The sequence below is a fragment of the Trachurus japonicus genome, chromosome 1 (assembly GCF_045865225.1).
Source record: "Trachurus japonicus isolate A0001 chromosome 1, Traja_1.0".
In the NCBI taxonomy this organism is placed as follows: Eukaryota; Metazoa; Chordata; class Actinopteri; order Carangiformes; family Carangidae; genus Trachurus; species Trachurus japonicus.
The window spans coordinates 20,315,424-20,331,921 of NC_140907.1; the positions used below are offsets into that span (position 1 = coordinate 20,315,424).

The following is a 16,498-nucleotide window of genomic DNA, read 5'->3' on the forward strand; positions in this document are numbered from 1 at the left end:
AATGAACTGACAACTCCCTAAAACAATTTGAATAAAAACATAACATTATCACCCTTGTGAATTGAGGGTTTCTGAATTAAACTTAATTTAACTCTATGTAATTTATAACCTACCAACTGACTGTATAGTTGTAATTACAGTGGTATGCACCTGCTGCAAAGTGGCCGACTGGAATTATGCTGCTCCCACCTGGGGACAGTCAGTGTGTAAGCATTGAAATACCAATACATGAACCAATGGTGCTGGTGGGGGGTACAATTTGTTTCACAGAGCAATAGGAGAAATTAAAAATTGAGCTTCATACAAAAAATACTGGTGTGACAAATTACAAAGATCGGGAAAGAAATAAAGGCCTTCCTCAAATAAAGGCGCGTTACCTTCAGCAGTTGAAGTAAATAGAGCCGCCAGTCACTAACTGATAAAATATAGTAAGGACAGTTGAAAACTGTTGTGGACCAGCAGTAAACAGTGACACCCCCTAATGACGTTAAACAAACAGTTTGGGGCAAAGCATTCAGAAAGTGAAACTGCCAATGTTGTATCTTCATCAGGCACTCAACTCTGTCACTTAGTTGGGTTCAGAAAACAGTTGTACTGCAAAGTAGTGTCACTGGTCTGGGCATTTGTCAATCAATTTCTGTTATCACCAATTCAATAAAAGAAATAACCATCACAGTAATCAATCAAATACTGCTTACAGGTTAGACTGTTGGACAGATTAAAAAGTCTTCCTCTCCTTCACTGTCCCTGTCACCCCTAGAGTATCAAGATTCGCTGACCTACAGGATCTTGGGTATATCAAGTAATCTAGAAATCCAATTCCTTTGCAGTAAACAACCCACATACCACAAAAAACATTTTTGGGGTGTCACATTTCAAGTACAGGAGCCTGCTACTAAGCAAAACCAAACGAATAGCTAAATTGCTATAGCAAGAGGATTACAAAAAGCCTGTAACAGGACATCAAAAATGCAGTGCATAAATTCTTGTAGATACTGTTATGTAATGATCACGGACGCACAGGAAGATGGCAAATATACTGAATGACTTTGGAGAAACATGACAAATCCAGATGCAAACATACGGGACATAAGGGCTCACTGTGTAGTATGATGAGTATACAAACTGAATCATATGATATAGTCTTTGCATTTACCAGTAAAAATACTGATTAAAAGAACAATGTTATTCCTTCAAGGAGAGCTTGTCAAACTAGCAGTGTGGATGCCAATGCCCACTGCAGATCCTCTGGCGGCCAGTAATGACACAGCAGCTCATCAATACAGCTGATTCTGGGGTTTTACTTGAATTTGTCCATCATCAGTTTTATGAATTTCCTAGTAAAAAAAAAAGTCAAGGTTACGTATATCATCTAAAAATATGAGGCTACTGTGAACACATCTCACATAGCAGATAATCCAGCACTCAGAGTCGATGTGATGTCTTCTGGTTAGAAAGGGCAGATGTGACTTGCATCTGCGCTTCCCATCGCTCCCTGTTTTGCCACCATCTGCCTATCTCATTGAGACATTTTCACATGGCCTCACCCACTTACATAACCAGCAACAAGACACATACGGTAGTACATCACGTTCATGGGAAGCGAGTGAGTGGGCAAATCACTCTTCATACTCGCTGTGCACTGTTTCCTGTGCTATAATAGAACAGAAAAAAAAAACTGTATTATTAATTTTCAACTGCTGCGAAATGATAGCAGAGAGGGCAAAAGAGAAAAGAGGAGGAAGTTGCGCAACCCACGAGACACATAATAAGTTAATATTTTAGCCTTTAATTGTCAGTTTGACCAAACTGTAGACGAAAATAAACACATGCCAAAGGCAGTGTGTCCAACTACAAACCCGTCCTTCGCATGAGACATGAGGATATTATAAAGGAAAAGCTTTAGGTCTATGCTTTTTAAAAAGGTCTGACTCGATTTCTAGTGGTATCATCAAAACAGACAAAAGCTTCAAAAGAAAAACCTTCAAAGTAATCATTATATAAGTTTTCATATTACCATCTTTCCATACTAGAGCTGTTTTTTATAAGTTAAGGGGGGATATCTCATGACATATTTTGTGGCAGACAAATTAATCTGACAGATTTAGCTTGCACTGACTGACACAGAAAATGTACAAATCACCAGGGAACAACACAGAAAAGGAAGCATTTCCACTGTGCATCACTGTACATTGAATGTATGCTGCTATACGTAGTACATGTGAACGAGTAACACAACATATGTACACAGAGAGATTATTGTGTAATTGGTAAGAAAAACTATTCAGTCAGTGCGCCAAGGCCTATAACATACATTTAAGTCATCCCCAATATTTACTATCCACTTTGGGTGCATTGAACCTAACATAGGCCATTCCCCCTATAATTGGACAGGTGTGCGGGTGAAGACTAATGGTCGACAAAGTTAAAAGGAGTAAACTCTGGCACATTGTCTTCACCAGCGATCGGGTATTGATTTATTAAGAAAACAATGCTTCAGTCCTCAAACCTTCATCAAGTCAAAATTCATCAAGATGACCTGATGAAGGTCTGAGGACCAAAATGTTGTTTCCTAAATATATCAATAGCTGATCGCAAGTGAAAACAGTGTGTGGGACTTTACTCTGATAATTTCTTTGTCAGCAAATTTATGAGCCGAAAATGCCGGGAAAAAAAAACATCATGGCCTCCAAAATAAATCTGCTGCAAAATGCTGTGTTATAAGTTTAGGTTTTGAATTGTTGTTAAGACAAGACAATACATCATTAAGTTGCATTTTTCTTCCATTTTATTTCTCAATTGTTTGAGGAAATAATCAGCAGATTAATCAGTATAATGAAAAAAGAATCTTTGGTGGTTTTATATGCAACAGGCTGACCAATTACAAACAAAACCTTTAACCTTCTCAAGTCACATGGACCAAACCATGACTGGTTAACTCGCAACAATTTCACCAGGCTAGAGGAAAATTCAGATTCATTCCAAAGCACTGAGCATCGACTATGACAAGTTTGATATTTTCAAGAGACAACTCTTTACTTTCAAACATCCAACCAAAGAAGCCTAAGTTTCTCCTTGCTCAGCCATCACATAACTAATTAATCAAATGGAGTGATGACTGTGGAGCTTAATCAAACATAATGAACATGCTGCTCTTCCTCTCATCCTCCTACACCGCACTCATAATCAATAATGGACAAAGGATGGTGAAGGTTTTTCTTATCTAAGGGGAAGTAGCCAAATGCTTAAACCTAAGTAGGTTGATTTTAAATATCATAGTCCCTTAAAAACAACCTGTTAGTTCTGTTATGGATTTTCTTGTGAACAAGCTCACAACATCACAGATGCTGTCCGAATGAGAAGTGGAAATTTCCACTATAGCAGCCACGGCTGGCCATGAGATTTGCACATCTGAAACTTAATATGCCAAAGGGCAGCAACAAACACCAGGGCCTCAGGCAGAGCAAGAGGCTCTTCAAAATGCATCGGCTGTGTTAAGTAAAATGCCCACATTTGTATAATACTGAACTTGCACAGCAGATTTTCATGCAATGTAGCTTGTGGTGAAGTGGCCGCTCGCATATCTGATCTATCCATCTAAACATAGTCGCTGCCAGTTATGTTTTATGACATGAAATCCTCTTTTTAGCCGGAGAGGACGAAAACAGATCAGTCACAAAGCATACAAAGTGCAGGCTTAGGATTCAGGGGTGTAGAGGGATTTGAGAAAGTCCTTCCTCTGCTAAAACCATTAGACAGTGCACAGGCTTGGATTATGTTGCTTACTGACAAAAATGAAGATTATGAAATTGATAATCACGCACCCCATCATCATACTGTATGAAAGAATCCCACAGTTCCTCCACTTCAAGCCCTAAAATATGCATGACAAAAAAGTTGTTTTCCAAAGTTGAGCCAAGTTCTACAGTAAGTAGGTCGCTGTAACTATAACTCCAGTTATGGAGATGTGGGAGGCACTAGACTTGAGTAGAGCTGACAAGGTCAACCTAATGTCGGCGGCTGATTGAATTCCAATTACTGGATTTACATCTGACTCCATGTGCTGTCCAAAATATGCATCAAGTCATGACAAATAAATGGTGCATTTTATCATGATTTACACAAAAGGTGTAATTTATAAAACACTTCTTTTCCAAGGAAAATCAACAAAGTTCAGTGCTGTCCTATGGTTTCTTTACTGAAAACATTGGTCTGTTGTTGTAATGTTTATAATATCAGTTGTCATACACTCTGACTTTACTGCATGCAGTCACAAGTCATTAGGCTGAGATTGAGTCACACGCTCTGTGTGTCAGACTAAAACACTGACCTAACTGCTTTGTAAAAAGCATATTAGTTCTAGACATCCTCTTTACGTTATCTATGCCAAGCTAACTGACTAGTAGGTAACACTTAAAGGTAAGGTTGAAGATCCTGAAAGACGGTTCTCGCAGGCCACATTTTGAAAATACATGAGTCAAAAGTCCAAGCCCCTTTCCTCAGACTTCTCAGGAACACGCAACGCTTGTTCAGTGTTGGGTTCACATCAAGGTGAAGCTGTGAAGGTGTCGCCCTCGTGGCGCAACCCAATGTAATCCCAATGAGATTGACATGGCTTTCCGCAATACTGTCACGTGTCACCGCGCAGCATCGCTAACTGTCCGCCAGCTTTTTCTCGTGGCTCATTCATGTGAAAGAAGACACCTGACATCATAATAAACCATCCAACATCCATCTTAAGCCTGCCACACACATAAAGATTTTATAAATCTCAACCGATTTATTATCTGTGAGAGACCCCACACATAAAGATACAAAATCTGTGATTGAACAGTTTTGATCGTATTGTGTGTGGGGTGCTGCGATATTCCAAACACAGCACACCACACACATTAAGATTTTTCGACCTCTGGTCAGAAAACAATCCGGCATCAGCAGCGATACCAGGGGTGTCGTTGTAGCTACTCTTTCGGGTCTATTTCCGGAATGGACAATGAGAGCGACGTAATTTCTTTTTTAATGAAAGCGGGACACTTCAGCCTTTACAACGATCCCATCGGTGTGTGTCTGTGGCTCCGGACACCGAGCAGTCAAGCGGCTGTCCAATAGGGAGCCGTGCTGTCACATGACGGGCTGTGAGCGGCGGTCACATGATCGTTTAAACATGGCTGCTGTATTGCCGGCTGTTGCCGGCTATGAGCGCTACCGTCTTTGCTATCGGCTATCAGGAAACCTCCCGTGTATGCGTGAATGTCTGTGTGAACCTCATGTAATGCCAGGGCTGCACGGTGGCTCTCTGTGGGGTTGCCGGTGCTGTGTGGAGAAGTGGCTTGTTGCTGCGAGCAGCATGCAGAGCTCGGTGCAGGCGCTTCTCCGCACAACACCAGCTTTCCACACACAAGATGACTTTTGATTGAAACGGCCACCGAAGTCGGCCCCGATAATCGTAAATATTGAACATGTTTAATACTTACGATTATCGGCGCCGAACGTTTTCCGAGCCGATTGTCGGGGGAATTTTGACTCTTAACACACCACACACTACAAGAGAATCTTATAAGATAATCTTAAGACCTTAAGATAATCGGGCGGTGTCTGTCCGTGGTCGGAAGGGGGAAAATCGGGGCAAAATCAGCCCGATTATCTTTATGTGTGTGGCAGGCTTAAGAGGTAGATCACCACCTACCAGACTGAGGTGTGGTACACTGGGTTACTGCTGTTGTCTTTTCCGCGGTCGTAACTCGTTAAAGACTCTGATCGCACACGCTGTTAGTGCGGTAGAGCGGTACGAGCAGAAGAGGGAGGGAGGGACAGACACGGCAGCTTGATTGACACATCACGATCCAATTGACTTTAACGTCGTGTTGAGAAGATTGGATACTGTTTTTACAGGATTGTCCGTCCCACAGGTGACTGACTCCTTTCCATTTTTGTGAAAAAGCATTTAATTAATTGGTTGCAATCAGAGTGTGAAAACTTTGTAAAAAAAAAAATTATGTAAAAAAAAAATGCTCCAGAATAGAATCTCCACTCCAAACCTACCTTTAAGACATGTTGTATCTGTTTCATAAAAGGGTTTAACATTCAATAATAAAATGAAATGAGTGACTGAATGTTTCTGCAAAATTTTCTAATTAACCTCAAATAAATACATATATTCAAATTATAATTATGTTAACCTTTAAAGGCAAAACTACTCTTTACTTGCAAGGCTGTTAGAAGACAAAAGATTTGTGTGATGAAATAAGTAACCAAACAGCTATATCCCTGATGTAATACATACACTACCTTCTGTTTTGTTTTTTTGTGGCAAGTAAGTAACATTAATAAGAAAATCAGTAAACAGCTCACTAAAAGAAACAAAAAATGATGAATACTGTGCCAGTGGCATCACATTTTGAATAGAAGGTAATCAACTATAATTAAATTTAAAAGAAATGTAATTAAAATATTTAAAACATTACGATTGACTGGGTGAGAAATGTAATCTACATGAAACCAAAATGAAAAAGTCTAATGTGACCTTTTCTGTGTGGGCTCTCTGTCCCTCCCCTCGAAGCCCATCTTTCCTCAGTGGACTCTGACAGAAACACAAGCTGACACAAACAAGAGGAACTGACACACACAGCTGTCTCATAGCACTCTTGTCTCCTGTATCCAGTGCCACATTTTTCTCATGTTTTTTTTTTCTTTCTTTCTTTCTTTCTTTCAGTGCTTCATGTCACCTCCTTAGCTTGTCCACCTGATGAGACTTAACTTTCTTTTCACCTCAAGTTTCTATTCTATCTATTTCTTTTGCTTTTAGTTTTGCTTTTAGCCATGCACATCCACACAGTCACACACACACATTTCAATCAAGAGTGCTGTTATTTAATTTTTTTTTTTAAGAAGAAGAAAAAAGAAAAGAAGAATATCCAAACAGTATTGCTTAACAAGATGATACTCAAATTGTAATGAATGTCTTTTCACTGCTATGTTGTACTACAGAGAAACTGGACCCTTGGTCTACAAAGTACAGGGTCACTGTCACTAAAAATAAAACCTGTAGTCATGTGAGGGGGTGAGTAAGTCAAGCTGAAACATGAAAACACCCTGAACCTAATTCAAGTCATATCAGTTCTAAATAGGTTATCAGCAACTGACCTGTAGGAAATAGACTCTTACCCAAACAAAGCAAAACATACCAAGGTGTCAAGTTCACACACTTTGACTACAACATCTAAATACTACAAAGTCTTGGGACTGACAGCGACTATACACAAACACAGCAAACCTATTTTCAACTTCACTTATGCAATACTTTAATGACTCCATCAGAAAAAAATGACTGTTTGAGATGGCAATGTGCCTGGTGCTTGAGGCCAAGAGCAACAACCTAATGATTAGTGGATCAAACTTAAGAGAGTAACAGTAAAAGTACACGCTATCAGAAGTTAGACACTAAGCACACGATAGCATGGAAGAGGACCACTTATTGATTAGCAGTCATTGCACATGTACACAATCCTTGCACATGTACATGCTTGCATTTAACGACTGAAAGAGTTCCCACAGACATTGTAAGCCTTTGCAATGGACCTGCTGAGAATCAATAGGATTGGACATACCAGAGTATTCAGCCTTTTTTTCCTGAACTACGTGCAGTTATGCTGCTCAGATCTCAGCACAGAGCAAATGTTCAATCAAGTAGCCAGATTTTGTAGCAGTAGTAGCAGTAACAACACAAGCTGTATGGGATGAAGTAGTAACTATATTCCTCTGATTTACACAATGGAGGTCCTCCAAAAAAAATATATATCATGTGCATCTTCATTATATCACACCAACACTCAAAACAGTATACTTTAATATTATCTTATTCATTATGTTTATACTACCTAAATCCAAACTGCAATCTGCTTAATAACAAGTCAGCAGAATTTCAAATGAACATCTGCTGTGAAGATTCAATAAAATATCTGAATCAAATCTGCCAAATCTTGTCTCCTTGTTATAATTGCATGAAGCATGTAGGCCTAATAACAAACCAAAAGGTGCTGTCACAACGTTGTGTAAATGGACCAAAACACTCCAAGGTTTCTGTCCTGCTCTTTTCCAATTCTGCATCCAAGACTTTGATTCTATGTGAGAGCTGCGTACCTGAGGAGTCTGAGGGCGAGATAAGGAGCGCTCTTGGATCACCCACATCTTGAGTTGCAAACTGTCACTTGCATTTTCAGAATAGAAACATGCTTTTGGATCAGCTCCACATGTTTAAGGGGGACACCAAAATGTCTTATGTAATGTGATATATTTGACTAACCTTTGCTCTCAATGTGAAAGACCGACACCCTCAACTAAGCTCACCTCATGAGAATTCAGTAATGCACATTTCCTGTAAGGTAGAAAATTACAACTGGTATTAACACGGGGACAGGGTGAGATTACATTCTCTTAACTGACTTAATTGACTGGTGGGTGTTAACAAGCTGCTCACAAGCAAGATTATCTGTATAAATAATACCTTCACTCACAGGAGAGTGCTTTTGTATGTGGTAATGTTGGATGTCAAGAAACACAGCAGACCCTCGGACCCTTTCCAGAAGCTTTCTAAACATCACAACCACCACTTACAATGATTTAGAGGAACAGAAAAGTCAGAGGGAAGAGCAGCACCTTACTGCTACACAAACACTGTGGTCTGTTTGCTGCCGAAATCGACAGATTTTGACTGACTGAAGGCAGGGCTGGTATACTCCATTAGAAATTCCTGACAGATGGCCGGATGGCTCCAGAAATGCGCAACACCAACACATTTCTAAAGTCAGATTGAGGGGGCTGTGGCCGACCAACTTGGTAATTTCAGTGACAATTTCAAACACTGACACCCACTTCAGGCTGCGATCGGCCAGCTGAATACGTGCCGGGTTTGAATTTCTCTCCCTGGTTCTCTTTTCTCATTCGTTTTCTTCATGTTGTTGTTGTTTATATGTTCTACTTGCTTAAAGAAATGGCCAGACAAAATTCAGAGACTGCTTATTACCTTAGTTCAATTAGCTGTGTTTATTATTACTGGCTTTAGGATGAATTTCTGTCAAACACATTGCACCATTTAAACAAAGTTAATCATTCATGCTTTCAGAGAAAGACGTACAGAGTGGCATTCTGTCCTGTCATCTTCTGTTTTCATGCTTTGCTCATCATCAAAATCAGGAAACTCAGAGTTAGATTTTCCTCAGTTTTGTACAGGAGTCATATGTATGGGCATAATGGTACAGTATATCCCTCTTAACGGTGTGTGCACTAGAGTCCGCTGTCCCCCGCACACTGCATGGGGCTTTTTTTCATTCATATAACCTCCTTTCAAGATATATGTACCGTGTAGATTCCTTTATAATATCCACTGGCCTATGAATGAACAGAACAAAGTTAAAATAGAAAAACTAACCTAACATGTTCTTCCATGGACACCTGGGTGATTACAGTGATTTGGAGACTCTGTACTAACTAGACCACGTGACAGCTGATTTCCCAATAAGTGGAAGTGCATTACTCATATACAGTACTACTTGTATCCTGAGGTAGATTTCATTACACAACTCCGGAAGTTCACTAACACTACTAATCAATTGAACTCTCAATTCGGGGAATGTGTACATATTGCTCTCACAGGTCAAAGCACAGGCAGTTCAACAAATTTGAACCTTTTGTGCAGTCCACTGTGTCCATCACATTGTTCAGTGTGTGCATGACTCTCACCAGCCACATGCTCCACAATCAACACAACCATAAATATGCAGGTCTGTTTAACATAGGATTCCCTAAGACTCCTCAACCGCAGGCGAGGGTTGAAAACATGTTATATAATAGTGTGATTTAATTAATTCTACCCACAGATGCCACTGAAACTTATGATGTGGAGGAGGACAGTGGCTCCTCTTGACAGTAGCTACCACACTCACAGTAGGCTACAACAAAATATGAACATGATCATGGTTCAGAACAATAGCTACTAACTTACATGCATCCCAGAGACCAAAACACTGATTTTCAATACATGCGTTTTCTCTCACAAAAGAAAGTGATGAATGCACATTCAACCTACACATTCTTATACCTGCACTGCTGCCAACTATGCCCACCGAGGATTAGCGTGTTATACTATAGTAGCTGTGGCATGTTAAAGCCCAAACAATGCTGTCAGTGTTGACGGAAACATAGAGAAAAGCCCTACTGTTTCAGTACCATGCGGTTTCCACGAGGGCCATCCCTGTCTGTGTAATTGCGAGGCGAGCTGCAGGCTTTGAATCACAGCGGGTTGCAACTTTTCTGTGCATGTCACCACTGTAAAAGCACCGATATGACTGCGATGAGCAGAGAAAGGTGCGATTGTTACACCGTGACAGGAGGACATCACTGAGTCAGCCGATTTCTGCCAGGTTATATTAGGCGCAGTGAAAGCTGACTTTTAATAACTCCACAGAGGGTTATCTATTCTACACAATGGAAAGCTAGCATCTCTCTGTTTATGCGGCGTCTCAAGCGTTAAATAGTGGATTGTTATTACAGGTCTGGGGAGACAATTGGGCGTCGCCGGGGCTCGGTAGGTAGCTAGAAGCGTTGACGACGGCTAACCTTAGCAACGAATGACATAGCGTTACTCAATTATATCACAAGCAGGAGCGATGAACACACACAACTAAGTTAAATGTCATGCATGTTAAAATAGCGTTAAGTAAACACTCACACACCCCTCCGAAAAAAGTCACAGGCAGCACATAACGACTCCACGAGTGAGTAAATCATATGTATTTCTGCCTGCCCGCTCCTGACAGCGTCAACGTTTATGTTGCCACGTTCGGTACAGTCAATAATATGTGAATGGACAGTTCGAGGCTAACGGTTAAGAACAGAGACAGTTTGAAGCTAACGGTTGGAACGTTCACTCACCAGCGATTCCCTCAGCCCCAGTGGTAGTAGCTGGCTGCGCTCTCCTGCGGTGTTATTTCTTCACACACTCGGGGTGTTGTGGAAAGGTTCTTCGTAGGAGAGAGAAGTCGACCCAAACTGAAAGCGAAGAGGACTACCCTGACAACAAACAAACAAAAAAACCCGCCTTATCTTAGCGTAATGACCAAACCAAACCCCTGCGGCAAGGCGACCTCATCACACAGACCCAATCTGCAAAATGTTGATGGTCGTGACGGTGGTTGGTCTGAGAGGGAAAGCAGGAGGCAGAAAACGACGAGATAAATTGAGTGTAGGAAGGTAAGACAGAGGGCGAGCAGTGGCGAGTGAGTGTATGTCGTTGGCAGGGAGGCAGGGGATCCCAAGAGGGGCTTTCTCGTCGTGATTTCTCTCGCCCCCCTCCTCTTCAGAAGAAGAAAAAAAAAAGATATGCCCCGTTGTTGGCAATCTGCACGTCCGCAAGGCTCACGACCACCAGTAGCTAGATCCCACCTCCTCCCAGGGAAGCTGAGTGTAGACAGGCCGAGGCGGGTAATGCTGCTGGAGGTTATGAGGACAGCATGTACAAGGGGAGTGATGCTGGGGAGAGAGAGGGAAAGAGAAAGAGAGAGGGAGGAGGGTGGTGCTGCTGCTGCTGTTGCACATGGTCACGTAGCTGATAGCAAACGATCCTTCAAAATAATGGTTCCACTCAGAACCAATAGTGATTCTTTAACTGTGATGTCATAGCACACTCACAAGGAGTAAATGTAATGAATAGACTATATAAAAAAAATAATAATCACAATTAAGCACCAACAATATTACTCAATATGAAATAACGATAACAAAAATCCATACAAGGGTAACACAATAACAGCATAAATAATACAGTGTGCATAGAATTGACAAAAACAGATTAAAGAGACACATACGTTTCATGGAAATGCATGTACTGTATATACTGACATTATGTAGGTCTAGGTTTGATGTTATCATCATGATTTTCAGTCAATAAAACTTGTTAGACATTGTTTATGTTGATATTATGTCAAGTAATAGAAATTCAACACCGAAACAAAAGACTCTTAAATATCTTCTTTACTTTCTCTTATCATGTTGTCCCAAAATCTCACTAGTCTTGTGAACACCATACATTGAGGCTGAGGCTATGGATTAAAAAAAATGTAAATCTTTTTCATTACCACTTTCCTTTATTAGGTAGTGGTCAAGGTACAATTTGACAGTTTACCTTACATTTAATGGATGTCAGCTTCTTGGAAAGCCAGAAACCAATGACCTTATGTCATTATGTCATTATTTAACTAAAGTTATAGTAGATCCTAGACTAGAAATCCTAAATCAGTAATCATATTGAAACACTTATAACTGGATTATCACATTTGAATGATAGATACCACGCAAAGAGGTTTTTCATTACCCAACAATCCAAAGTAGTCCGTAAAGAGAATGATAATTAGTCATTCATTAATCCACACGTTACAAGGACATGTAGCCCAAGTGTTGCCATACAAGACAACTGTGAATGATTAATGCAGTGGTTCCCAACCTTTTTTGGCTCATGACCCTATTTTGCCATCACTAATTTCTGGCGACCCCCGATCACATGCAGCCATGTGATCGCGGCCGACAATCATGCATCAGCTCAGATATTTTTATATGCTGCATTTTATTTGAACTCGATTTATTGTCAAGAAAGTGAAAGTATAGAATACAGTTGTTTAAGTGTTGTGTGTGGTAATTTTAATCATAAATTTAAAAAGAGAAAAAATAATATTTTTATCAGTAATTTTTTAAAAATCAATTACTAGACATTTCAGGCGACCCCATTTAAATTCTAGGCGACCCCACGTGGGGTCGCGACCCCAAGGTTGAAAAACACTGGGTTAATGGCTCAAACATCACTGAATAATGTGAGTTTAAAGCGCTTAATGTTACTTCAAACACTGAAAGGGTAAAAGTATGTTTTTACCAGGAGGAACCAACCACCACTGATTCTAAACTGAACCTTTATTTCTGAGGGTAGCTGTTGAAACAGCAGCAAGCTGTGTTTATTCAGGTCTGCCTGCTGTAGTGTACTGGTCTGAATGATGATGATGTGGTGATGATGTGATGACGATTGTGAGTCTTGTCTCATCAATCCGGGAAAGAGACTCATGCATGACAGTAATATCTCCCACCTGCTTCATCAGATGTCTAAACATCACAAGTTATTTTAAGGAAAGCATCCGAGTTATCAGTGGTTTTGTCTTTAACACAAATGGCATGTGAGATGTTTTTTTCTTTGGGTGTGGAATAGAGATAAGCCAGTACTCCAAAAATAAACAATATTTACCAAAATCTAAAATCGATATTATGGAACTTCTGAGATAATTGTAGGCAATTCAGACCCCACTATTAGAGTATTACACTACATTTATCTGGTAGATGATACTGTCACATAACCTATTTAAATATTTAGAGAAAAATTCAATGTTTTCCACAGCTCATTGTCAAATAACTTTCATATGTTTTCACGTGTGTTTCCACTATATTGTGAAAATTTCTGACATAAGCTCAGCTACAAAAAACACAATCAGCTCTCAATACCATTGTCTTTGAGGTGTACCGCATGGCAAAGATGCAACATTTAGCTCCTACGTACTAATAGATTGTAGCTACTTACTGAGTTCATATTAGATTTAGAACTAAAATGTAACACGATTAGCACAAATAGACTGGAAGCTTAGAGCTGGAAAGTAACCTCTGATTTTTCAACAGCACTCAGCTTGATTCACACACAGTTCTCTGGATGTCATTCCTCTACAATTATGCTCTGGGTGTAGGTATAACAGGAAATCCAGACATTTTGTCAACAATTCTTACAAAACCCAGAAGAAACTCCTGAGGAATATATACTTAACTAATGAGGAACTTTATTTATTTATTTCAATTTTACAGTATGATTCAAAGGAAACAGATACCACTCATTACGTCAAGTGTAGCATGAACATTTAAATATAACATTCATTTCGTCAGCCACAGAGCCAATGGTGTTAAGAAGACTATCGGCGTCCTACATTTATAATATCAAACTGTTTCTCACAGTACCTGACCGTTAAATGTGTGGGAGGTTTGTGTGACACATTTGCTAAAAGCACTGCCAACTCCCCACACACACATACACACACGTTCCTGCACTTCCTCCTAAGAAATATGAATACCGTATCCAGGAAGCCACGCTTTGGCCACCCAGCCCGGCACTTCATTTCCTTTGAAACTAGTGCAAGAACACGACCATTCCCCAATGCACATCACTATGAGCGCATGTCAATGAGGTGCAAATGACAGGGGTGCATTGTGAGATGGGCTCAGAGTCCGAGTGCCATGTGACACTCCTGAATGGGCTGCCGGGAGGGAAGGATGGCAGCATCCACAAAGGTCCATTGAAGGATTGCAAACTAGGTACAAGACTGGCACTGGTCCTCCTTCCCTTCCATAGGACGGCAGGAGGAGACTGCTGCTTGGTACTGACTGAATGGAGGGATTATTTCCGAAGAATTGGAGAGGAGGTTTATTATCACCATGTTACACTTCCTTCAGTCTGTTGATGGCCATTATGTCCACTACTGCACATAACTACTGTCTTATGTGATTAACATACTGAGGCACATACACTGTGCCTTGTGCATACAGTCTAGAATAGGCTGTTGTCTTATCACATACTGAAATGGCACAAAATTGCCAAGCCTCAAAGTAGAAACTGTTTTGTATCAGGCAGGAGCTTCGATTTAATTCAGTGACAAAAAAAAATGGTAAGAAGAGATAAAACTGGTGATGATGACAACAATGTACAATGTTCCTTACTAACTTGTACTGTCTCATGAAAACAACTAATCAAAGGTTTTCGCTCTCTGGAATCAAACACACTGTGTCTGACGAAGCCTTATATGAAAGGTCCTGTTTTTAATATTTCTTTAGAGAATAATATTATGTCCAATCACTTGTTTCAGTCCAAATGAGAGCAGGATATGACTCCTCGAATGCTGCCAAACCTCAGACCTGTTAGGTTGGCTATAAAGCTGAAAAAATCACTATTACCCATGATTAGAATTAACACATAATTACTATCCAAAAGACTGAGATTATTCTCTAATTCATTTGAACCACACTGTATATAGTACACTGTCTGTTGCGGCTTCCAACACAAACCTTTTAGCCGCTGAGAGTATGAGGTTGGGTCCTCAGGTTCACAGATTTGTGACGCGCTATAGTAGGTTATGATGACAGATACGCTGAGATCCAAATATGCTTTTGGTGTATTTATTGTAAACAAACAGCACAGAGCTATCACAGGGCAGCGAAGATGGATGAATGGAAAAATGAGACCAGCAGATTAAACTGATAAAAAGGGTGATGAATGAATGAATGAGTGGCAGTCAACAAAAATTATGGCTACTCCCAACCCTGACTCTCTCTCATCTGTGTCACCGGTGAGTGCACACACACTTCCGCACGCACACACGCCTACTCCCACGTGAACCTCCCCCTATGCAACACACACACACACTCAAGCACACCGTACTCCTCATCTTCAACCTGTATGTCTCTTACACTGTCTGTGTTGGAACAGGTGAAAAGTGTAAAATACACACTAGTGAGGAATAGTGAATCAATTTTAAGTTTTTGTTTTTCTGGACATAGTTTTCCATGTGTTGTCCAGTACTGTTTGAAAAAGGCCAGCCTTATGTAGGTAAAAGACTATGAGAAAACTACACTCATTATGAAAAGCAGGACTGAGGGTTATTTCAGCACTATTACACAATCAAGCAGTCGTGGGCGTGAATTTGCATGATACAAATCTTAATGTGAAATCATAAATCATACTTTATCTTACGCCAGAAGAGAACAGAAAGTGTGAAATATTTTTTGCTCAGGTGTTCATTCTTAGTCTTGGTTAGCTGAGGTGGGTTTGAGAAAATATCAAACAAAATATATATATTAGATATATTTGTGTGTGTGTGTGTGTCACATATCTTCATATAGTCTAATCATCTGCCTTTGTGTAGCACTGGAGTGATGGTGATCAGAAAGTTTGTTTTACTGGTGCAAAGACATACTGTTGCACGAATGTGTATTTGCTTCCCTCTAGTGGTGATCAAGATGCATCATAGGCTATGTGTTGATAGTTAACTTACAACAGGTCACTGCAGTAGTGTAACCATGATATAATGTATGTACAAGACTCTTTGGTGAATTAGTGTTTTCAGTGATAAGCGCATAAGAACATTCAGATAAACATAAACTCTGACATCTACCTCTAGATTTGTTGGGGTGTCTGTTGTCAGTGTTTAAGAACAGCTTTTATTTAGCCAACAAAGAAATAGTCTACAAATTGAGCAAATGCAGTAAAAACCCCAGTGTGTTCTTGTAGGGTTTGAAACTGTGTTAATTTCAGGAATTTACAACACTGGAACAAAAAAAGATAAAGGGGTGCCATAGTCACTAGACAAGTTTGCATGATGATAAAGGTTGAATCTACAGTGAGACATAATTTTAGTAAATAAGTATA

The 16,498-nt window shown here is 40.1% G+C and overlaps 1 protein-coding gene across 2 annotated transcripts in view; it reads right to left on the bottom strand.

Annotated features, from left to right (window-relative positions):
• rnf24 (ring finger protein 24) overlaps positions 1–11,534 on the bottom strand; it is a 31,673-nt gene extending 20,139 nt beyond the window's left edge. Inside the window, exons 1-2 of one of the 2 annotated variants that reach the window (XM_085779265.1) lie at positions 10,930–11,534; positions 8,303–8,374 (exon numbers count right to left, since the gene is read on the bottom strand). The gene's annotated coding sequence lies outside the window, so the exon portion shown is untranslated. The remainder of the gene's footprint in view (positions 1–8,302; positions 8,375–10,929) is intronic. The other variant, XM_085779255.1, reaches the window with a different exon arrangement.
• Positions 11,535–16,498: the final 4,964 nt, after the last annotated feature.